Source organism: Bison bison, unplaced genomic scaffold, assembly GCF_000754665.1.
Source record: "Bison bison bison isolate TAMUID 2011002044 unplaced genomic scaffold, Bison_UMD1.0 scf7180017864328, whole genome shotgun sequence".
NCBI classification, from domain to species: Eukaryota; Metazoa; Chordata; class Mammalia; order Artiodactyla; family Bovidae; genus Bison; species Bison bison.
This window is the reverse complement of record NW_011494900.1, coordinates 2914845-2940574: the sequence shown is the minus strand read 5'-3', so window position 1 is coordinate 2940574 and position 25730 is coordinate 2914845. Positions and strand designations below refer to the sequence as shown.

The 25730-nt window shown below is 39.4% G+C and overlaps 1 long non-coding RNA gene and 1 other non-coding gene across 2 annotated transcripts in view; both read left to right on the top strand.

The window, feature by feature from the left end:
- Window positions 1–528: 528 nt before the first annotated feature.
- The window catches only part of LOC104998368, a 125966-nt gene continuing 100764 nt past the window's right edge, over window positions 529–25730 (top strand). Inside the window, exon 1 of the long non-coding RNA XR_826448.1 lies at window positions 529–751. This is a non-coding gene — a long non-coding RNA (uncharacterized LOC104998368). The remainder of the gene's footprint in view (window positions 752–25730) is intronic.
- Window positions 18570–18641, top strand: TRNAC-ACA. The gene has a single exon. It is a non-coding gene; the product is annotated as a tRNA-Cys (tRNA).

Sequence of the window (25730 nt, the reverse complement as noted above, 5' to 3'; positions counted from 1 at the left end):
CTTCACAGTCCAACTCTCACATCCATACATGACCACAGGAAAAACCATAGCCTCAGCCTTCTTCACAGTCCAACTCTCACATCCATACATGACCACAGGAAAAACCATAGCCTTGACTAGACGAACCTTTGTTGGCAAAGTAATGTCTCTGCTTTTGAATATGCTATCTAGGTTGGTCATACATATATCTAAAAATAAGAGTGTGATTTGAAGGTGAGAAAGGAGACACGGTAATAGCTGACATGTTGGCACTGAAGAGAAGAGGTGAGAAGTTCACAGAAGTTTTAGAGTGGAGCCTCTATATTTCTGGCTGATGTCTGCCACAGAAGGGCTTTCACCAGAGTCACCCCCTACCCAGGTTCCTTCTCCAGATCCTTACTCATTCCTTCCGAGGACAGAAGGGGTGATTTATCTGATTCATCGTCACGCTTTAGCGTGGTTGAACTTTAGCACTGATGTGAAAACCAGTAAGTAAAAGATTAACGTAAGAAGATACAACATCTAATTAGATCAAACCTACGAGGCATCTGGCATTGCCTGGCGAAGAAATTGGTGTCAGTGGTGACACATTTCAAACTTGTTGCACAAATTCAGCAAGAGAACACCCACAGTCTACTCAGTACTGTAATTTCCGCATCTACATCATGTTGGGCCTCAGGAAATCTGGAGTGGTTGGGGCTGAGAAGTTAACTAGAAAACTGGGAATTGCTGGAATTTCTATTGTTTTCCTATGGAATTCCCATATGTGTAGGTAAGTGTTCCAAAGGGAAGGTGAGTGTGCTTTGTTTGATGACTATGATTGATATTGCTGCCCACGGGAAAGGGGATAATTACACAAAAGGCAACACTAATTCGATGCCAATAAATTGAAGGATAGGGCAACTGGGTTAATCAAAAATCTATACATTTTTATTGTTCTTACTAGGCATATTTACTTATGTGTGTGTGTGTGTGTATATATATATATATATGAATTTATAAATACTTAGAATCTGGATCAACATACATATATTCATTAAAATACATGCTTATGTTTATGTATATAATAAATACAATCCATGTAGGAAAACATGGAAAATTTCCAACATGTAAAAAAAGTAGAGACAATGGTATAATTAATTCTCCATGTAACCACAACCCATTTCAAGCATTATCTACTAATAGTCAGTTTGTTTCTTTTATACCCCCACTCATTTCCCTTTCCACCTTCCTGATTTTTTTGAAATAAATACCAGATAGTATATTATTTCATCTGTATATACATCAGTGTCTCTAAAAGGAAAGAAAAGCCCCTCTTTTAAATATTATAATACTGTCCTCACACCACATTTTTATTTAATCTTATTCTTATTGCCTTTCTCCCAGACCTTCTGGTTTTCAATAACACCCACATGATCACTCAGTTTATTAATTTATTATATATATGACATACCTAACAGGCTTAATAGTACCATCAACAATATGATTGCTGAAAAATGGTTTAAGATTTTTCCACACTTCTCTTAGTGCTAAGGGATGTACTTTCAAATTATTGTGTTTTATTTGCAATAGTTCCTATGTCACTTCCATCAACTGGAAAGACAGATTCATTTATTTCATTTCACTCTTGATGTTTAGCCTTAATTTTCTTTTTCAATTTTGTTTTTTAATTGTATAAAATATTTACATAGCTCCAAAATCAAATCCACAAAAGCAACTGATATCCATGGAAGTTTAACGTCTTTCTGTCTCTTTCATATTATTCCCTCATAATTCTTTTATTATGGTGATTATTACTTTGTGATTTAAACAAATAAGCATATTCTGGCATAGTTAAACAGTAGAATAAAATCCACACTTTTTTTTCACTTTGCTGTTTTTACTTAATATATTCTAGATACTATTTCATAGTAGCATGTAGCTATATTAATCTTTCTTACTAGAGGTATACAGATTCCCATTGTGTTCATGCACCATAGTTTATGCAGTCTATTCATTATTATTATTATGAGTTGAATTGTGCCCTCACACAAAAAAAGCATATTTTTAAGTCCTAACCCCTGGTACCCATGAATGGGACCTTCCTTATTTAGAAATAGAGTCTTTGCAGATGTAATCAAGTTAAGATGAGGTCATGCTCATCCATTACATGGACTCTAATCCAGTATGACTGGTGTTCTTACAAGAGGAGGAGAGAGACACACAGAAAGAGGACGGTCATGAGATAAAGAGGAAAAGATTGGCTTGACATATCTCTAGCCAAGGAAAACCATGATTGTTGTCAAAGACCAGAGGCTAAAAGAAGCAAAAAGGATTGCTCTTGTGGTTTCAAAGGAACCAATGGCCCTGGCAACACCTTGAATTCAGCCAACTGTCCCCCTTTGTGGAAATTTGTTGTGACGACCCTGGGAAATTAGTAGTTGCTGGTCTTTTGCTATTGCAAACAAGGCCGTCATGAAAAGCTTTGTAAACATGACATTTTGTTGTATTTTTTTTTTCCCATAGTACTTTGGAAGGGATCTTAGAAATGAGATCGCTGGTCCCAGGGTAAATGCATATATAGTTTTGGAAGACAGCATCAAATTTTCTCTCAAGGGGTTTTATCATTTTGCCTTGCCACCAATGATTTTCAAAAATGCCTATTTCCCTACCCCTCACCACTAAAATTTTGCCAGTCTGGTAGGTGAAAATGGTTTCTCATTGTAGCTTTAATTTTGATTCTCTCTTATTGGTAGCTTGACTATATTTTCATATGGTTAATAGTCATTTGTATTTCTTTTTTGTTTGTCTATCTGGCCCATTTTTCTATATGTGTTCTCCTGTCCCATATCTAGAAGTTATTTTTATACTAGAGTTATTAATCATTTAAGTTTTATTCCAAATGTTTTTCTCAGTTTCTCTTGTTATTTGCTTATGAGGGGTTAATTATTTATTGTTATGTTTAAAGTATTTTAAGCTGCTTATTTCTTAAATTGAACAGTTTTGGTCTATAAGCAGTCCGTGAAGAATATAAATACTTTTATTAAGGATAAAAGCCTATATAGATGACTATTTAGACAGTTTAAGTTTTTAAACTTATTGTGTATTATGAGTTCTATGCTCAAAGTTCATTTTGAGGAAGCCTGCTTCCCATGTGGCTCTAGTGGTAAAGAACATGCCTGCCAATGCAGAAGACACAGGAGATGCTGGTTCTATCTCTGGGTCGGGAAGATCCTCTGAAGAAGGGCATGGCAACCTGCTCCAGTATTCTTGCCTGGAAAATTACGTGGATAAAAGGAGGCTTGTACTTTGGCCACCTCATGTGAAGAGCTGACTCATTGGAAAGGACTCTGATGCTGGGAGGGTTTGGGGGCAAGAGGAGAAGGGGACGACAGAGGATGAGATGGCTGGATGGCATCACTGACTCGATGGACGTGAGTCTAAGTGAACTCTGGGAGTTGGTGATGGACAGGGAGGCCTGGCGTGCTGCAATTCATGGGTCGCAAAGAGTCAGACACTGCTGAGCGACTGAACTGAACTGAACTGAGCTGTGAGCTATAGTCCATGGGGTCGCAAAAGAGTCAGACTGGGCTGAGCGGCTGAGCATGATACAATATTAAGTCGCATGGCCTACAGCAGTCAGATTAGATAAATAAAGGGATCTTTGCTTGAATTAAAACTTTCTCATCAGGTAGATGTGTGTGTGTGTGGACAGAATGTATCAGTTTGCTTATTAGTAAGGGATGAATCAGCAGTTAAACACTTAAAAAATGCATCCAGTCTTAAAAATGCACTCATTTGACATTTACACATACTATATACACGTATATATATGTGTGTGTATATATGCGTGTGTGTGTGTGTGTGGTATAACAGTTCAACTTTTATAAAGCACCAAAAATGTATGACATCTAGGACACATAAATATATATCTTCCTTCCAGTGAATTTGTCATCTAAAACTGATCTATTTTATCCAGACCCTGTCAGTAAGTATCTCTATAACCTTGAGCAAATGTGCTTCAGCTCCTGTCTCTGTAAGATGAGGTGACTGGAATAAAATATTTCTAAAGCCCGTTTTCCAACTCTAACAGGTATTAATCAGCTTCTGTGATAAAGATCTGACATATTTCTTAAAATACCCTTGAACCAATTTTGCTTCATGATTAGTACTTAGAACCTGTACAGAAATCCATTTCGGCCCCTCTAACTTGATAGGTATAAACACCGAATTTCACATCGTTCTATGCCTCTCCTGCGCGTGGCCCGAGTGAACGCTTATGAGAGTGGTGTTTATGGGCGTAAGTGAAGGTGAGACACGGGGCGGACTCATTTCAGGGGCCTTGGCGTGTGTGTATGTTCAAGCGCCTCAGACAGTTCTCCTTCAGGAGGAGCTGTGCAAGGCTCCTTTCCTCTTTCTGTGATAAGGAGAGAGAGGAGTGGGAAAGCAGAGTCTCCAGGTGTTTCCTGCAATGACATTCCTAGTGGTAGCTTCCTGTGCCCTGTTTGGAGGCAAAACTTCAGTTAATGCTGAGCACCCAGGGTAAAAGGGCCCCATGAGCTCTACTCCCTCATGCCTTTGCCTTCATACAAATTATATCTTAAAGCCATATTTTTAAAGTTTGTTTGTAAGTTATCAAGGAAACCCGGTAAACTTATAAACAAACTTGAAAATATGATTTAAAAATATAATTTGTATGAAGGAAAAGGCATGAGGGTGCTATCTACCTTTCAGACTAGATTGCAAGTTCCCTAAGGACGGAATCAGATTTAATTTAAACAAATGATTATTCGATAGAATTTTATTTTGAATTTATTTTTATTGTATTTTTATTTGAATTTATTATTTAATTTAATAATTATGGTAAATGTAATGCATAGTGAATGGCATTTGATCCTCGATATTCAAGGATTCTGTATTCCCAAATTTACCCATGTGCTATTTATAATTCCCAAATTAATACTCCTGGCGCATCAGGGATCATTCATGGAGGTGCGCATGCTCACAAGGTTGGAAACGTTGTCAATTGGTGTACATGTTCCCAGCTGAGGCCAAAGAAGGCAATGCCTTCTTATTTCAGCATTCATACTATAAACAAGTATTATTTTTAGAATCTATTTAGGGTCACAGTTTTTGAATTTTTGTTTTTGGGGGTTGCTGTTGGTGGTGGTAGTGATGATGATAGTTTTGCTGTTTAAAATGGTCCCTGGGTGCAGGGCTGAGGTGCTGTCTCAGACTCCTAAGGGGCTGTGTTATGCCTTACAGAAAAGATACACATGTTAGATAAGCTTCATTGAGGTACTACTATGGTGCTTTTGGCTGAACTCAATGGTAATTAATCAGTATATATTAAATAAGATGGCTTCAAACAGAAGCAAACACAAAATGTTAGGTATTGATTGATTGGTGAAAATGTGAGCAGTGGCTTGCAGGAAACCTAACCCCTTTATTTCTCCTATGGAGCAATGATTTAATATTTGCGAATGCAGTGTTTGTAGAGATTTTACAGAACATGACTCCAATGAATAATGACTCAACTGTGTTTAAATTTGGTTTATTTTTAAAAACATGAGTATCTAAACTAATGAATATCTATATCTAGCATATACAGTTGACCCTTGAACAACATGGGTTTAAACTGCATGGATCCACTTATATGTGGACTTTTTCAGTAATAAATATATAGCACTACACAATCCATAGTTGATTGAATCCATGGATGCAGAGGGTCCAGAGGGCCAACTATAAATTATATGCAGATTTTTGACTGCAGGGAGTGTCAGTGCTGCTTACCCCTATGTTGTTCAAGGATAAACTCTAGTTGGTCAATAATGTATCCAATAAATTATTGAATGATAATGATTATAATCAGAACCATGATTCCAAAAAAAGGACTTTTCAGGTAAATTAGTATTTATGGTAAATAGTCACTGGTGGGATGGATTGTGCCACATGCAAAGAACATATGCCATGGCTTATTGCAACCCTTTACTGACTGAGTTGACTCCAATAGATCTTTTAACATCCATGCCTCTGATTCCTCATTCATAAAATAATGATTATGAAACTCTTATTTTGCAAGATCACTAAGGGGTTCTAGCCCAAAGCTTTTGTAAATTAATACAAAAGCACTACCCAGGCTAGTTATGATTATTGATGACAAGATCACAGGTCTGGAAGTTTGACCTTCAAACTAGCATGGGGTCAAGGAAAACTCACTGTGAGATGCTGACTTACATTAGTCTCTTACCCATCAATGTCTATCTCAGAGTCCTACTTTTATAAAATGATGTCAGACTGGATGACTTCCAAGGTCTTTTCTGGCAGTACCTTTCTAAGGACCTATGACACAATAGGCTTAAACTCTATTGGAAGGACTGATGCTGAAGTTGAAGCTTCAATACTTTGGCCACCTGATGAAAAGAGCTGACTCATTAGAAAGACACTGATGCTGGGAAAGATTGAGGGCGGGGGAAGAAGGGAATGATAAAGGACAAGATCCAACCATCTTGGATGGTATCTCTAACTCAATGGACATGAGTTTGAGCAAGCACCGGGAGATAGTGAAGGACAGAGAAGCCTGGCATGCTGCAGTCCATGGGGTCACAAAGAGTCGGACATGACTGAGCAACTGAACAACAACTAAAGGGATTTCAGAGAAGTTGAGAATGAATCATAGATTAATCTTATATCCAGGACAAGAGCAGTGCCACTATCATGGTCCTGGTCCTTGGAACAATCTTGATTTTGCTCAACTCAAGCCCTTATAAACTGACTGTCTCCATGGGAAACCCTCTGTTAAACCTCTGTTACTATGACAGTCTTTCCCTCAGGAGTTAAATGTTAATAGCACTAAAACTTGAGGTCTTCCTTGGAAACATAAAATGATACTCCTGAGAATTAAGGGGTATTTGAGAGCACTTGAGACTGGTTCCCAAGAGGATGACAAAATTAGGAAGTTAAAAATAAAGTAAAGCTAGATTGAAGCTCTTGATTTATTTATTTGTATAAATAGAGCTCTGCAGATATGGGTCAAAATAGTTACATATATCAATGAACAAGTCTAAATTTTATAAGGCTTAATTTTATTTTTTAACAAATTTATTATTTTACTTGGAGGCTAATTACCTTATAATATTGTAGTGGTTTTTGTCATACATTGACATGAATCAGCCATGGGTGTACATGTATTCCCCATCCTGAACCCCCCTCCCACCTCCCTCCCCATCCCATCCCTCAGGGTCATCCCAGTGCACCAGCCCTGAGCACCCTGTCTCATGCATCGAACCTGGACTGGCAATCTATTTCACATATGATAATATACATGTTTCAATGCCATTCTCTCAAATCATCCCACCCTCGCCTTCTCCCACAGAGTCCAAAAGTCTGTTCTTTACATTTGTGTCTCACATATAGGGTCACTGTTACCATCTTTCTAAATTCCGTATATATGCATTAATATACTGTATTGGTGTTTTTCTTTCTGACTTACTTCACTCTGTATAATAGACTCGAGTTTCATCCACCTCATCAGAACTGATTCAAATGCATTCTTTTTAATGGCTGAGTAATATTCCATTGTGTATATGTACCACAACTTTCTTATTCATTTGTCTGCTGATGGACATCTTGATTGCTTCCATGTCCTGGCTTTTATAAACAGTGCTGCGATGGGTACACGTGTCTCTTTCAATTCTGGTTTCCTTGGTGTGTATGCCCAGCAGTGGGATAAGGCTTAATTTTAAAAAGATACAAACTAATATGGCATGTAGGTCAGATCGTATGACACTGAACTTTCCTTTCTTTAGCAGTGAAATGAAGGTGACAAGACCCTATTTTCGCTAACCTAGTAGAACCTTTGTAAGTATTACATAATGACAATGACAAATGACTCTATTACATACAAATCAAGTACCAACAAAAGACTCTTGACATTTCAGTTCAGTCCATTGTTTAAGAAATTAACCAAGAAGAACTTAAGGAGAAGCAACAGTTTTAAAACTTTTAATATATGGTTTGATGAGAATAAAGCCATTCTCCTTTGTTCTGTTAAAGCATACAGTTCTTTTCAATGACCCAAAAATGATGACTGCAACAATGAAAATCTGATGTGTCTGCATTCTAGTACTAAATATTCCAAAACAAACTAAACAACAAAATAAATTGTCCAGAGACTGAGTAACAAAATAGACTGTTATCCATGTATGCCTAAGGTCTGAAATGAACTTTTAATCCTGAATAATAAACTCACTTCCAAAGCCAAGTGCTACAGGGAGTGGAGTCTAAGTTTGACATCTGCCTCATTAGGGATGCCACTGGTCAAACAGCCAAGATTCTACGTAGCTATGGGCTGCTGCTGCTAAGTCGCTTCAGTCGTGTCCAACTCTGTGCAACCCCATAGACGGCAGCCCACCAGGCTCCCCCGTCCCTGGGATTCTCCAAGCAAGAACACTGGAGTGGGTTGCCATTTCCTTCTCCAACGCATGAAAGTGAAAAGTGAAAGTGAAGTCACTCGGTCGTGTCCGACTCTGTAGCTATGGGCATATTCATATTAATTAAATTAAATTTGCAAATCTCTTTACCAGGAAGTAAATAAACAATATCATTATAAAACTGTATAGTTAATAGAGATAAACAGGTTCGTTTTTGAAAGAGAAATACACTGTTTGGTTGCTGAAATGTTCTGGCATGCTACTCCTTTCTCTGGATTCAAGGCTATTCTTTCCACTTGCATAACTGTAATAGTGAGAAACAAGGCTCTTTCAAATCTCTGTATGGCTTATTCCTAAAGTCATTTTCCAGTAGCAGTGTGATGACTCATCCATATACAATGACCTTGTAAAAGTCATCTAAAGGGAGCTGTAGAACCTTTATTTAAATTGATAAAAACATCAAGGAGTCCAAATATAACTCAAAGCAACCTTCATTTTCTGAATGTGCCAAAAGTAACTTTGTTTTCAGGGTTATTTTTTTTTTTAATAGTGACCCTGGCTAAAACTAAAAACAACAGGATGAACAGAAAAAAACTCTTCAAATACCCATTAAAGGAAAATGATCATATTCTGTGACTAATCAGAGCTCCCAAATAGCCTGAAGTATGTTTCTTTATTTAATTTTTAGTGAAAGCATTATTTATATATGGATATTAATATCAGGACACCAGCTTCCCTGGTGGCTCAGACAGTAAAGCGTCTGCCTGCAATGCGGGAGACCTGGGTTTGATCCCTGGGTTGGGAAGATCCCTTGGAGAAGGAAATGGCAACCCACTCCAGTACTCTTGCCTGAAGAATTCCATGGACAGATGAGCCTGGTGGGCTACAGTCCACGGGATTGCAAAGAGTCGGACATGACTGAGCAACTTCACTCTTCACTCATTAATATCAGAAGGCTTCCCAGGTGGCTCAGTAGTAAAGGATCTGCCTGCCAACACAGGAGATAGATGAGACATAGGTTTGATCCCTGCATCAGAAAGATGCCCTGAAGGAGGAAATGGCAACCCACTTCAGTATTCTTGCCTGAAAATTCCCATGGACAGAAGTACCTGATGGGCTACAGTCCATGGGGTTGCAAAGAGTTGGACATGATTGAGCAACTGAGCATGCACACATTAATATCAGAAATTTAGTGAAGAAAAATAATAACCTTGGGATATTTGGGGACTCTTTTATACCAAGCCTTATATTTAAAAATCTGGCTCTGCCACTAACTGCATGATTTTTATGTCACTTAACCTAGTGTTATCATTTCTAAGGAGCTTTCCAGTCCTAAATCTATGATTTTCCAGTGAAAATAGGGTCCATAATTATGATCAGTATCAGTCAGCAATGAGGTTGGGGGAGAGAAGGAAAACATTTGTGATAAAATGTAAATAACTTTAAAAGCGTAGAGTATCCTATTTTCTAAGTGCCTGGGTTAATTATGAGATTTTTCTAGAGAAGTTAGTTAAAAATAATAAATCTACAATATCTCAATATTTTAGTGACTCTGTATAATAATGATCCATTGGGTTCAATTTTATGTCATATGCCAAACCATGCTTCTGTTGTAGATAAATAAATACTTCTTCTAGAAGATACAGATGATCTTGGCAATGTGGCCAGTGACCCAGAACATTTGGGTAGATGTGATTCTTGTGGTTATCTTAGCAGGGAATATAGATTCTTGCCTAAAGTTTCCGTTTGAATATCAGTCCTGAAGACAGACACAGTGAAACAATGCATGCAAACACAGTTTTGGAATATAACTGCATGGGATTATAAATTACAGGATTAAATTCTTGCATAAAGTTGGGAATGGTGGTGTTATGAAGAAATTCTCTATGGGGTCTATTCTATGAAAGTCTCTAGGTTTTCTTCATTTTGCTCTTAAAACTTAGCTGCTGGTTCTATGGAGCTTCTGGCTATTGGAACCATTATCTTCCTGACACCTGTGATCGTTTCAGACTCACCTGTGGCTTCGTAACCCAAACCCATCTCTACCAGACTCCAGACTGGTGCCATTTTTGCCACTTTGAGATGCACATGGACTCCAACACTCTGCCTCAGTTGTGGGTTTTGGCTTCCCCATCAAACAAGTTGGATCAGTTAGACACTGGGTATAAATGCTACTCCTTTCCTCTCCCCTGTTAGACTCTTGGAAGATACAAGTGCTTCCAGTTTCCGTGACACCATTTTACTGTCCAAATTCTTTTTTTTTTTTTCTTTTTACTATCCAAATTCCATGAAGTTCTCTGGACAGGAATAGTATCTAGGCTATTTTCACATGCCTTATCATTTAGCACAGTGCTTTACACAGAGAAGATAACCAAGAAACATTTGCTTGCTAAATGAACACAGTATGTAAACTTTTCCTTCTTTCACATTTAGACTCTGGTGATATGACCAGATTTCATGTAAAGTGCCCTTATATTGCTAATGATTCTGATGATATCTCAACCTGGCGACATGTGATTCAGCAGAAAACAATATGGAGAAAAGCAAGTTAGGCTGAGAAAACTAACCTGGGGTTTCCATGGTTTCCTGACTCTAACTAGTGCTGTGACATACCTAATCTTTGAGGGAATTAATAAGACACTTAAATGACTTTTTCAAGAATTTAATTTGTCTTCATTCTCCACTTACTTCTCATTCCTTGATGAAGAATATTTACCCTTCCTCTCTACCTCCCTCTCCATGATTCCCTGCAATTCCTTTCACTTTTCCATCTGAAGGGAACCTCTGCCCACTCTGTGTGTTTGCCAGTGATGCTTCCCCTTTGAACAAGCCAGCCAGCTCCTTTGAAATGTACAGCCACTGCTCCTTCCTGGTTATTATCAGCCATGTAAGGTTTTAATTCTCTTTGCTTCATTCCCTCGATACTGCTGTCACTGCTTTAGGGGAACTTCATGGAAGTGCATCCGCCAACTCTCTGGGCCCTGTCAGAACCTGGTCTCTGTTACTCATTACTCTCTTCCACCCCAGCAATGTATTTGGTGCTCGTGTCCCAGACCTGGTGATCATCAATAGCTGTGCCTCTTCCAAAGTCTCGATTTCAATTAGCTACCCCGACCCCTTAGCACAGAATGAGATGGTTGGATGGCCTCACCGACTCAATGGACATGAATTTGAGCAAACTCCGGGAGATGGTGAAGAACAGGGAGGCCTGACGTGCTGCAGTCCATGGGGTTGCAAAGAGTTGCACAGGACTTAGTGACTGAAAAACAACAGCAAACCCTGAACCAGCATTTCTTGTCTTCCCGTCTAACTTACTCTAGCTTGCCAACTTGAGCCTTTCCTCAAGCCCACGGGGCTCCCCGTCCATGCGCTCAGTGTTGGCTCCTCCCACAGTCATCACTTTCCTTCTCATCCCATTAGATCTCATGTTCTTTCACATGCTCCTAGCTCCTGTTATGTTTGCCTATAGACTTTCAACCCTGTTCAAATCTAAGCCTTCAGCTGCTTCCCTCTTATAACTTTGTAGGTGAACACAGCTAGAGAAAAATCATCCAGACATAATGACCAGTTTGTGACCACAAATCCCAAGGGATCTTGACTTTGCCACGAAGTCCCACTCCATTGCCCTAATCAGTTTTCTGTGTCCTTCACTTCCACCCCCAACCCCAACCCCAACCCCAATCTTTGGGAAAAGGATTATACCTCTTGTCAAAATTCCCAAACCCCTTCCTCTTATTCTTTTTTTAAGGCAAACACATTCACAATAGCAGTAGACAAAACACAATTCAAAGATTATTCATAATTCCAGGACTGTAACAGCTACTGCTGCTAAGTCGCTTCAGTCATGTCCGACTCTGTGCGACCCCATAGACGGCAGCCTACCAGGCTCCCCCGTCCCTGGGATTCTCCAGGCAAGAACACTGGAGTGGGTTGCCATTTCCTTCTCCAATGCATGAAAGTGAAAAGTGAAAGTGACAGCTGAACACTGTGCAAAGTGTGGGTCCCTTCCAGACCTGGGATCTGTGTGACTAAGTGGCTGCTGGCCCATGAGCCACCTGATTGGGAAGGAGGTGAGGGAAGCCATGCTCCACTACAGGGGTTGGCGGTGCAGGTCCCATCTGTTCGTTTGTGTTCCACAAGTTGGAACACAGTTCAATTTCCTTGAACCCAGTTAAACATGTTTACAGATAATATTATCCAGTTGTAACAAAATGAATCATCACAAACAGACAGCTGGCAACTTAAGATTATATTGATAATGCAGGCCTCTGAAGAGAGAAGGGCAGAAAAGGGCAGAGTTGATAGCCAGAAACATTTATCACCTAATGAGACTTTATAACAGGTCATCAACATTTCAAAAATAATAGAACTATATTAAATATAGATTTATATCAACAATTAAATGATCTTTTAAGTATATTTTGAGCCTTTACAAATTAGATAATGATAATGCAGTATGTATGTTCAATTCAGTTCAGCCGCTCAGTCATGTGTGACTCTTTGCAACCCCATGGATTGCAGCACGCCAGGCCTCCCTGTCCATCACCAACTCCCGGAGTTCACTTAAACTCATGTCCATTGAGTCAGTGATGCCATCCAGCCGTCTCATTCTCTGCCGTCCCCTTCTCCTTCCGCCCTCAATATTTCCCAGCATCAGGGTCTTTTCAAATGAGTCAGTTCTTCGCATCAGGTGGCCAAAGTATTGGAGTTTCAGCTTCAGCATCAGTCCTTCTAATGAATATTCAAGACTGAGTATGTATGTATCTATACTGGAATTGTATGCCTATTTTTTTTATTAATAGGGATATTTGATCTCTTATTCCATTAATATCTATAACTAAATAGAATTATAAATGGGACAGAGACAGGGTCATAGCATATCTTAGAGAGCTGGAATTCTTGCAAGCCAACTAATTTAGTTAATAACCTCCATAATAAAACATTGTACTTAATACATATTAAGGACTAAAAGAGAACTGTGGACACATGTGAATAAACTATTCATTTGCTGAGAAATTTCCCTTTGAAACATCTTTACCCAGCAACCAACTTGTTTACCCTTAAACACCTTAATTAATGGGAAAACTTACTACCTCTGAAGACAACCTCATTATTAAAATGTTATCACACTGCATCCTTCCGCTCCTCCCTAGTACATACACACACAGAAAAAAGGAGGAAAAGAATACTCTGAGTGGACATACAGTGTATAATATGCACACCCAAAATTTCCCTGAAGGGTATTGAAAGACTAGTTCAAATAAATCAATGTCCTTCCTCTACAGTCTTATTTAGTGGAAACATCACTCTTGCTGTGCTTAGCCACTCAGTCGTGTCCAAATCTCTGTGACCCCGTAGACTGTAGCCTGCCAGGCTCCTCTGTCCATAGGGATTCTCCAGGCAAGATTACTGGAGTGGGTTGCCATTCCCTTCTCCAGGGGATATTCCTGATCCAGGAATCGAACCAGGGTCTCGTGCATTGCAGGTGGATTCCTTACCAACTGAGCTCCCAGGGAAGCCTTACAGTCTTACTTAGTGGAAGTATCATGCTTTAAGTCATAAAAACAGAAATAGGAAGTCGAAAACATAAGCAGAAGAAAAGGACAGAACTCCATTCTACCAAGATAGGTAGATAGATATGTAGATGGGTAGATAGGTAGTTCAGATAAGACTCTGAACAATATGAGTATGTGTGGTTTTATTAATTTTTAAATGTTCGTGTATGGAGCTCTATGTCTTTATGCGCTCAGCCAGCCTAGTCACCCCAGCCGTGCTCCCTAATGATCCTGGGGTGTCTTATGTAGTGTAGATGCTCCTAATGTGTCATTTCCAAAGTTCCTGGTGTACGACTGTGAAAGGTCTACTGGAATCTGCCTAGCAGAGCAGTAGTTTAGCTACAGGGAAGCCCTGGAGCAGCCTAAAATCATGTTTCTAAGGGGTATTCAGCACACAAATAACCCACATGAGAGCCCTCCCAGGGCCCAGCACCCACAGTGAGATGGAGAGAGAGTTCCTTATGTGAACATTGCTCTGGAGCTCAGAATGTCAAGCTTCACAAGAACAGGTCTTTTCAAAAACCAACCACAGTTCTTTTCAGTTATGAAAGCATTATTTAAAACCCATCCTTTTCTTGCTGGAATTAATCCTAATTATAAAATAAACCAAAATAAAATAAAATAAACCCTGTTCTAGAGATGCCTTCCTCTCAGAATACCAGTATCCATGGTGAAGACCATCTGATTAGGCTTCTTGGTCACCCTGGGCTGGAGCATTGTTGCACCCCACAGGAGAGGGGACTGAGTGGGCTCCTCACTCTGAGCAAGGAAGACGACCTTCCTGTCTTCAGACTTGCTGCTCACCCCATGCAGTCCTTCTAAATTCTCGGCAATACTAGAGCTACTGACAGAGCAGTGTCCTTAGGTACCATGCCGTCCTTCCAGGGCATGCTTGTCTGTTTAATTTTCACCCGCACTTAGGTGCCCCTGATTTATATTTCTAAAGCTATAGTTTCTTTTCTGGCTAAAAATAAGTCCTGTTGAATAACCAAGGCCTTTTTTCTTTTATGAAAATGCCATTAATTTTTAATATCAGGAAAGTGTCACCTTAATAATCACATTTACTTTTCTCTCTTGTTTCTCCCTGTGACAGCAGGCAGAGGATTAAATTCAGTTATCAAAGGGATGCAAATCAAAGCAGTGATTATCCAAAAATTTTTTTCATGTTTCTCTATCTTTTCCGGAAGGGGGAATTATTTTCCTACGTTGTACACATTTCCTCCACATTCTTTTTAAAAGAATTTCATGTCCTTGTTGCACCTTCTTTTTTTGGCAAGGGGAGGGACTAATCCAGGAAAACAAGCCAATGGGTGACACAGAGGCTTAGACTTTCTAACTGGAGGTGGTGCAGAGCTTCTGCTGGGGCCCCACCTAAAGGAAGTGATGATCTTTCTTGTAATAAATAAGCTTTGTTCTTCTTCATCTCCCTCCCCCACCACTGCGTGAGAACTGAAATAGTTGGAATTCACTGAAAGGCAATCAGGAAGTTTTCGCAAGGCACATGGTAACCCTGCCCTCACTCTGAGAGATGTATTTTTCGAATCTGGAGGTGGCTGAATATAAGAGCAGAATTTGATTCCAGGTGGCACTTAATTTCATCATAAGCTTCTACCTGGCTACTGTGCAAACTGACTTACATGATGTAAACAAGTAGCCAATATGAGAACAAAAATTCCAAGCAAAATGTATATGCATGCCTGCAGAAATGGTTAAGTTGTCTGAATGGTATTTGAGATCTCACACAGTGAAATGTGTGAGACTCTACCCTTACCCCAAATTGCTATAGTTTGTCGGCCAATTTGCCTAGGATGTAACACAGAACCTTGAGCACTGTTAGCCTGCACTGCCGTGGCGGGCAGGAGTTGGGGGCATTCTCAGCAGACTGAGAATTACAGAATGTTAAAACCATCTTATAGTCCCTTTCCTAAGGGCACTCAGTTGAAGCAACTGGCCTCTGGAAGAGAGCATAGACTTTTAAGCAATTCCTGAATGCCTGCCTTAACTTTCCCACTTATTAGCACTGTGACTTTCGGCCACTTAACTTTAGTCTCAGTTTCTTCTCTATAAAATGGGAGTCATAAACCTTACCTTAGAGAATTTCAGCAGTTTCATTTTTCTTTTGATGTGTATATCATGTCTCCTCTAAATTCTTATTTAGTGAAACATATTTAAAGCCATGAGAACAGAGGCAAGAATGCAAAAAAGCACAAGAAGTGGGAAAGGATAGAGTTGCATTCTACCAAAATAAATCCCTATGCTAGGTTATTATTAAAACCTATGCTAGGTTTTAATTAATATTATTAATTTTTATATATTATTAAAATGTATTAATATTTAATAATATTATTTAAATATATTAATATTTATATTATCAATATTTTATTAATGTTTATTAATAAATATTAATGTTTAATATTATTAAAATATATATTAATAATATTTAATAATATTATTAAAACCTGTGCTAGGTTTTTATTAATATTATAAATCCCTATGCTAGGCTATGCTTATTAAACATCATGAATGGCTATCAGCCATTCATGATGTTTAATAAGAGTTGGTTCTGCACAGATCATCTGGCAAGTGAATCTATTTGTAAGTAGCAAGACCTCACCTTATGGTCCTGGGATGATCATTTTCCACTGCAGATACAAATGATAAAGACAGTTCAGGGAGTCATTGGCATCCATCTCAGGACCATAAGGTGAGATCTTGCCCAAATGAAATCATACAGAAGAACTGCAGCTAAAAAGAGGGGGAGGGACCTGAGTATTTATTATATATTTTAATCCAGTGATTAAATATCACTTACAAGTAGCTCTTCTGGGGACTTTTTGCACCTACAAGTCAGTGGATACCTTTCTCATTTATGCTGGTTTTAGACAGGTTTTCTGATACCTGCAACTGAAGACATCCTAATAAACTATGCAGTAAGTCCATGCGATAATCCTGAATTCTGTGCCACATCCCCTGCTCTGACTTCTTCCTTGGTTACCATCTTGACTGCAAGAGGCAGCCAGCTGCCAAAACCTAGCTGGTTAGGCTCCCTCGCCGAGCTTGCTGCTCCATGAAGAGCAGAGTGCCTGGTGGAGACCGTCATTTACGTATCTGCTGCTGCAGAAATAGCAGAGATACCATAATGCTCACATCCCTGGGACCAGACAGATTGCTGGGCCCATTTGCAGAGAAGGGACAGCCAGGAGAGAATATTGAGTGAGTTGCTAATGAAGAGCTAGAGGAGAACCAGAACACAGAAGACTTGGAAATCATGTGAATTTCAAGAGAGAACAATAAGACCAGTTACTCAGCAGGGACGGAAAATCTGTTGGAGACTTCATGGAGAATGATCAGACTTCGAAGCAATGAGTGGGTCTCTCTGTGCCTTAAGAAAATCACATTTGACTGCCATGTCTATTCCCTCTGGGGCCTCCATCCTGCCCACCTCTCACAGGAGCCAAAGGAATATATGGTAAGTTGGTAGAGAGTTACTCGTGCCCCTTTAGCATCCCTTCCTGCATGTGAGATGGGGAGGAAGATCCAGCCTAAGGCATGTGGAAAGCAGCTGTGGACTACAGGGAACCCCCTGAGTATACTTGTGGAAACCTGAGCCCCTAGTTTTTCCTTCCTGCACTTGGAAGTTCCACAAAGTATTTATCTCCCTATCTCTTCTTAACCACCATCAAATGAAGGCACACAGTTGACTCATTTCTACTCATTGTCTATATCAGTATATCGTAACATTCACTTATGAGAATATTCAACAATTTGCTGCAGTGAGATACTTCACTTTCTAAAAAAATTCTTTGTCAACCTCAGGGCATGAGAAAGATAGCAATGTGTAAGCTTTTTGAAGTATGTAATAACCAGGAAAGCATAGGAACAGGACGTAAAGTTAGTAGCGGGGGGAGGGGAAGAATGTCATAAAAAACTAAATCAATTTAGTAAAAGATAGGAAGGAGAATAATAAGGTTAATAAAATCAACCTAAATATTCATTGGAAGGACTCTTACTAAAGCTGAAGCTCTAATACTTTGGCCACCTGATGTGAAGAGCCAACTCATTGGAAAAGACCCTTATGCTGGGAAAGATTGAAGGCAAAAGGAGAAGGGGGTGGCAGAGGATGAGGTGGTTAGATAGCTTCACTGACTCAAATGACATGAATCTGAGCAAATTCTAAGAGACAGTAGAGGACAAAAGAGCCTAGCCTGCTGCAGTCTATGGGGTCAAAAGAGTTGGACATAGCTTAGTGACTGAACAACAAAAACCAAGGAAAGGAGAAAAAGGCAAAGATATTCAGTGACACAAAATAAGATGAAAATAATTAAATCTATTTGTTCATTTCATAAGCGTGAGTGAACTAAACTCATCAATTAAAAGATAATGATTATAAAAATTGAAAGTGTAAGTGAAAGTCGCTCAGTTGTGTCCGACTCTTTGTGACCCCATAGACTATACAATCCATGGAATTCTCTAGGCCAGAATACTGGAGTGGGTAGCCGTTCCCTTCTCCTGGGGATCTTCCCCACCCAGAGATTGAACCCAGGTCTCTTGCATTGCAGGCAGATTCTTTACCAGCTGAGCCACCAGGGAAGCCCTAAATTCAATCATATACCACTTATAAACTTCCCTGGTGGCTCAGATGGTAAAGCATCTGCCTACAATGCAGGAGACCCGGGTTCAATTCCTGGGTGGGGAAGATCCCCTGGAGAAGGAAATGGCAATCCACTCCAGTACTCTCGCCTGGAAAATGCCATGAACGGAGACTGGTGGGCTATAGTCCATGGGGTCACAAAGAGTCGGACACGACTGAGAGACTTCCCTTTCCCTTTCTTTCTATAAAAGACACACATAAAATATAATGACCAAGAAGGACCAAAAGTAGAGAAATAAATTAAAAAATAATACCAGACAATTACTGAGAAATACCAATAATGACAACATAAACCTTAAGGGAAAAATATTGTCAAGGATAGAGAGGTTTGTTCCATAATCATAAATGAAACAAGTTACCTATAAAGAGTAATATTGTTGAATGTATGTACATTGAATAACCTCTCCTCGAGATATATAAAACAAAATTTGAGGTTATTACAAAGAAAAATGGACAAATCTCTGTAACAATAGAATGCTTTAGACATATCTCTTTGAAATGATAGATTTAACAAAGAATTGTTAAGATTACCAAAACTTTAAGAAATTCAGTTAACAAACATCATCTTATGGACATAATGTACCCACCGATTAGAGAATATACAATACTTTTAACACACAATCAGCAGTTATATCCCGAGTGGAGCCTTCCCTATCTTTCTAGTTTCCCAATTGTTGACATTCCTCTAAGTTGGTTTACTCTAAAGTAAAATGGTAGCATGGATGATCATAATAGTTTCAGAACTTTAATGTATTAATTGCTGAGACATGGGACTCCTTAAGGGGCTGGCACAGAGGAACTAGTGGTCAGTAAACTAGTCGTTTGAGGTTCTTTTGTACAAGAAGAACCTCTTTTTACTTAGACTGTCTGTTTCTTTGGCTTCGTGGAGATTATTAAGGGCTATGTCAACTCCCCTCCCCAAAAGATCCAGTCCACGGTATTTCTACTGTTCACTAAGACTCTTGAGACTAACCTGCTTATCTTTTTCTTGCTGAGTTCTGAAGATCCCCAATCTGTAGCTGACATCTACAATATAGTATCTTCTATTGCAAGGTTTCATGAATAGAACCAACTTGTTTCTGCTTACTGGTTCCCAAATCTAGTTACACGTTAGAATCATCTGGAAAACTTCTAAAACAGATTTCCAGGCCCCGCAAATGATGTCCTGAAGCAGAATATCTTGGGGATTGGCTATAGAAATCTGATTCTTGAAAGCTTCCAAGATGTTCTGATGCAGGTTGTCAGCTGGACTGCATTTGAGAACTAATTTAGCCAAAAGACCCAGCCTTGAGAGTAAAGAAACTTTAGTTTTCATTCTAATTCCATAACTACTTGATGCCACACACTTTCTTTACCTCCTAGTGTGTTTTTCAACCTGTGGTGCATTTTGTAAATTTGGAAATTGTTCTGTAATTATACTTCAGCTCACTTACCAACCCCACTGAGTTTTTCGAAGGCTGAATTGTTAGAACAGCCAACTGAAAACCACAAAAATATCAGATATTTTATAAGAAACAAGTTTTGTTCTCCTAATCAATTTATTTTTCACTTATGGAATGATGAAAAGAAGTAACAAGTTATCCATGACTGCTTTTAGGTGAAGGTTTAACCCCAACAGCAAGGAGATCCAACCAGTCTGTCCTAAGGGAGATCAGTCCTGGGTGTTCATTGGAGGGACTAATGTTGAAGCTGAAACTCCAATACTTTGGCCACATGATGCAGAGAGCTGACTCATTTGAAAAGACCCTGATTTGGGGAAAGATTGAGGATAAGAGGAAAAGAGGACAACAGAGGATGAGATGGTTGGATGGCATCACCAACACAATGGACATGGGTTTGGTTGGACTCCAGGAATTGGTGATGGACAGGGAGGCGTGGCGTGCTGCGATTCATGGGATCGCCAAGAGTCGAACACGACTGAGCGACTGAACTGAACTGACTGCCCATGCTAGAGCAGAAATGGTATGACTTGTAAGTAAGGTGCTTGCCAAGGAACAGTATAAAACCTACATAATGACTATATATTTGTATAATCTGATATCTGAGGTATGTAACTATATATATGTAAAGATATATAGAGAGAGTCTGAAATCTGACTTATATATGTGTGTACACACTATATGAAATACGTTCTGTATGAAATATACATAATTGGAAGAAACTTGGAAGGGACTGGTTATAATGTGTCTATTCTTCAGTGCAAAAATTCATGGATTTAATCATCTGCATAAAGATTTAGCAACATGATAAAATTAGATGTGTCTTTTATATAAGATGTCACTTGGAATGATTGGTTTTCCTAATCTTAACCTTTCAGGTTATACAATGGTATAATTCCTGCAAGAGATGATAGCATGATTTCTTACTTTTCAGTATTACCTTACATTCACTTTCCTCCAAGTTATACTCAAGGAAGGATGAAGAAATGCAAGAATACAATAAGATGAAAAAGAGCAAGGCTGCCTGATACTAAGGAAAGGAGCAAATCAGGAGCCACCAAGGAAGAAGGGGGCCATTAGCTATGACCTTAGGCAGGAGAGAGACTAGCATTAAAAAGATAGCAAATATTAGAGGACGAGTTGTCCCAAACAACAAAGGATTACAGGGCTCTGCCTGAGGCTTTATTCTCATGCTAGTGGATGGTAACACACTTTAGAGTGACACTTTTCAAGTAGCAGATAAAGGTAGAAAGCTCCTCACCCATTCTAGGATGCAGCATGAACACAGATGCCAGGCCCAGACGGAGTTCTGTGCATGAGCTTCCAGCTTTGCCATTTATAAAACTGAGCCATCAGATGCAAATAAGGTCTGAATGTCGTTTTCCTTCCAAGTCAAACTCCAGACTTGAGAAATTAATCTGTCGTTTTTGCTTGGAAGCTGAAATCTGTAGATTGCAAAAGTGGAGATGTAGCCTCTCTCTTCATTTCTTTCTTTATATCCTTATGTAACATAGCAAGCATTCCCGGAAATAGATGATGAAATTTTCAGAGTAAAACTCTTGCAGATTTAAAGAAGTTTCTTCCTTGGCAGAAGAATAGCGTTGTCAGTTGTCTGTTCTCCAAACAATGATATTTCTGCTGGAATCTGGTGATAAGAAGGGATACAATGAATAGAGGAAAGTATTCAAAGGTAGCACAATGCTCAAGGGAAACAAATTCATACTCCACTATTTCTTTCAGTAGTACACTATAGTTATTCCAAAATATTAAGGAAAAATGAATATTCAGTCATTGATTTGTTTGACAAACATCATTACATGACAACTGTGTGTCTGGCACAGTGTTAAAACCTGAGTCTGCAAAAATATGATCAAGTCTCTCCTTTCAAAGAATTCCATTCTAGAGATAGCTTGACATAATAATAACACTGATTATTATTAATATCATTTAGTCTTCTGAAATATAATAAATGTTGTAATCTAGGTGTTCATGATTTTAGGGAAAGGAGAAAACACTTGCTTATATGCAGTACATGGGGGTAGGATGAAGAGGGACAAATGAAAAGAGATTATAACAGGAGAAATGGCACTGAGTGGAGAAGAGGGGCCCAAGCTTCTCATGTCAATTAATATAGCTGTTATTCTCATTTGGGGAACTTTTTACTATCTTCTCTATGGACCTTAAGACAGTAGAGCTAAAAATGATAAGCTAAATTTTATCTTCATGGTTGTTATAATCTCTAGTAGTGTGTATGTATATATATATATATATATATATATATATTCACAAATCTTAAAGCCTTTCATTAGAAAATCACCCTTAAATAAGTGACCATGTTTGAATCTCACACTGTTGGATGTACTCTAAAGATCAAAGCCTTAATGGTATGGAGCAGATATTTTAATAAAATTGATTAATGTTTAAGTCAACAAATCTGGTACTTAAACAATCAATCCCAAGTTAGCAAAGAGGATCCTTTGTCAGGACCAGCCTGGTTTATTGTCTCTGAATTTGACCATCTGCTATCTGGATGATCTCCCTGGCTCTGACCTACAGCTAGAGGTGTTTACAGAGTTCCAGCTTGGAGCTCAGAGTCCTATCTTTGGCCTTGAAGCCTGGTTCTGCAATCTGGGCTTCTGAACTGTTGCTCTGACTTTGATACCACCTTGTCTCAATTCTTATAACAACATTATTTTCTTGCTTTTATATTTGGGTATTAGTTTAGAAACTGTATCCACTGTACAAATGCCCTCAATGCCCAAAGTCTGCTCATGAAAATTTACTCTTGTCTGGGGTCTTGCTCTCTGAAGAGAGAGAGCTATAGCCTATCATCCTGATTACCACTGGATCCTGGAGTAATTGTCAACCATCCCCAACTGCATTTTGAAAAATTCCTCTGCTCTTGTTTACAGATCCTTGATATATAGAGATGATGGTTCTGGACCATGACCTGTCAACTGTGGTGTTTGAGATATTGTGGGTCTAGACACCTTGCTTCACCTACCAGATTGCTGTTCTTTGTAGCAATAGAACCAAGAATTTTGGTAAACTTCTACCCTTCATTGGTTTGTGTCTCTGTTTTGAACAATATGAGCTAAGCCTAGCAAAGGAGAGCAAACGTATTATTAACACCATTCATACCAATATTCTGAAACAGATATAATTTTCCTCCTTGCATTGGCCATTCCTCAGTTTCTGCCCTTTCAACCTGCTGTCCTGCTGGACTGATTCTCTCAGCTTTCCACCTGGGTAATAATCAGATTTCAGCTGTTATTACTTTTTTTTTTTTTTGTAAGATAATTGCTTTACAACCCTGTGTTCTTTTCTGCTATACATCAACAGGAGTCAGCCACAGGTATACTTATGTCCACCCCCCAATCCCACCCCTCCAGGTTGTCACAGAGCACTGGGTTGAGCTCCCTGTGTCATAGCAAATTCCCACCTGCGATCTGTTTTACATATAGTAATATATATGTTTCCATTGCTATTCTCTCAATTCATCCCACCCTCTCCTTCCCCCACTGTGTCCACAAGTTTGTTCTCTATGTCTGCCTCTCCATTGCTGGTGGGATATCTATGGGTTATACTGCATCTCCCACAACTGGAAATTGCCCCTTTTCCCAGTCCTGTCCAGATACAACCGGACAGCCTGGCTCTGCGGGCTTTGTGGCTCAATGGCAGTGCAGGTTATGGGATGACTAGTTCTAGGATGTCCTGTCTTATCACAACTAACTGTGCGTACATTGATACTGTTTTATCACCAATCCTCAGTTCTGTTTCTGGCAAACAGTAAAGACTTAATAAAGATTTGCAAATAAATGAATAAATCAACAAAGTCCTTTATAAGTAAAAATGACATATCTGCTGAGTCTTAAGATACAACTTCCCTCCTTACCCTCACCTTGTAAATTTTCCTTTTATTTCATGTCCTGACTTGATTTTATATAATTTATTTAAGTATTAATGTGGACGTGGGTTTGATCCCCAGGTCAGGAAGATCCCTTGCAGTAGGAAGTGGCAACCTACTCCAGTATTCTTGCCTGGAAAATTCCAAGGACAGAGGAGCCTGGCAGGCTACAGTCCATGGGGTCCCAAAGAGTTGGACATGACTGAACAACTAAGAACACGTGATCCTTCACTCATTAGTTAAACAATTTGAAGAGATTAAATAATTATTAGTTTTTGGCATGCTTAGACAAATTATCACCATGATTTGCTAAATTCTTTTTTATTTGAATGCTTGTTAACATATAAACTCATGCAACCTTTTGGAATGTTGTCCATGGATGAAAAATGACACTCATCTGCTCCTGTGAACAAGCATTATGTTCTAAGACATTTGGGTGTTCTAAAGCACAAGGACACAGTGTTTTTTTAAGGTACAATGTTTTATAAAATTGAGTATAGCACTCAGCACAATTGAATTTCCTGACTCCTGCTGCTGCTGCTGCTAAGTTGCTTCAGTTGTGCCCAATTCTGTGCGACCCCATAGACGGCAGCCCACTGCCGTCCAACTCCCGTCCCTGGGATTCTCCAGGCCAAGAATACTGGAGTGGGTTGCCATTTCCTTCTCCAGTGCATGAAAGTGAAAAGTGAAAGTGAAGTCACTCAGTTGTGCCCAACTCTTAGCGACCCATGGACTGCAACCTACCAGGCTCCTCCGTCCATGGGATTTTCCAGGCAAGAATACTCCTGACTCCTATGTTGCTCTAAAAACTTCTTTTTAAGACTTTACTTTTTCAGAGCAGCTTTAGGTTCACAGCAAAATTGAGAGGACACTGCAGGTGTTTCTCAGTGCACATCTTGCTCCCACACATGCATAACCTCCCCATTATCAACATCCCTCACCAGAGTGGTATATCTGTTGCAATTGATGAAGCTGATATATACTGACAGAGTGGTGCATTTGTTGCAGTTGATACACTGACATATCATGATTAACCGGAAGTCCATAGTTTACTTTAGGGCTCACTCTCGGTGTTGTGGGCTTCCTTGATGGCTCAGCAGGAAAAGAATCTGCCTGCAATGCAGGAGACACAGGACACGTGGGTTTGATCCCTGGATTGGGAGGATCCCCTGGAGGAGGAAAATGGCAATTCAGTCCAGTATTCTTGTCTGAAAAATCCCATGGACAGAGGTGCCTGATGGGCTACGGTCCATGGGGTCGCAAAGAGTTGGACATGACTGGGCAAGGATGCATGCTCAGTGCATGCATGCATTTCTACAGACATCTGAGTACTAGCTCAAATTTTCAACTCCATTGGTTAAATACCAAAGAGCACAATTGCTGGGTCACATGTTATGTTTAGTTTTTTAAGAAATTGCTCAATTTCCAAAGTGACTAGACTATTTTTACCAAGGTGGTTGTACCATTTTTTTTATTCCCATGAGCAGTAAATGAGAGTCCCTGTTGCTCCACATCCTCACCAGCATTTGGTGTTGTCAGAGTTTCAGAGTTTGGCCATTTTCACAGATGTGTAATGGTATTTCATTGCATCTGGTTTGAATTTGCATTTATCTAACAACCAGTCCATTCTAAAGGAGATCAGCCCTGGGTGTTCTTTGGAAGGAATGATGCTAAAGCTGAAACTCCAGTACTTTGGCCACCTCATGTGAAGAGTTGACTCATTGGAAAATACTCTGATGCTGGGAGGGATTGGGGGCAGGAGGAGAAGGGGACGACAGAGGATGAGAT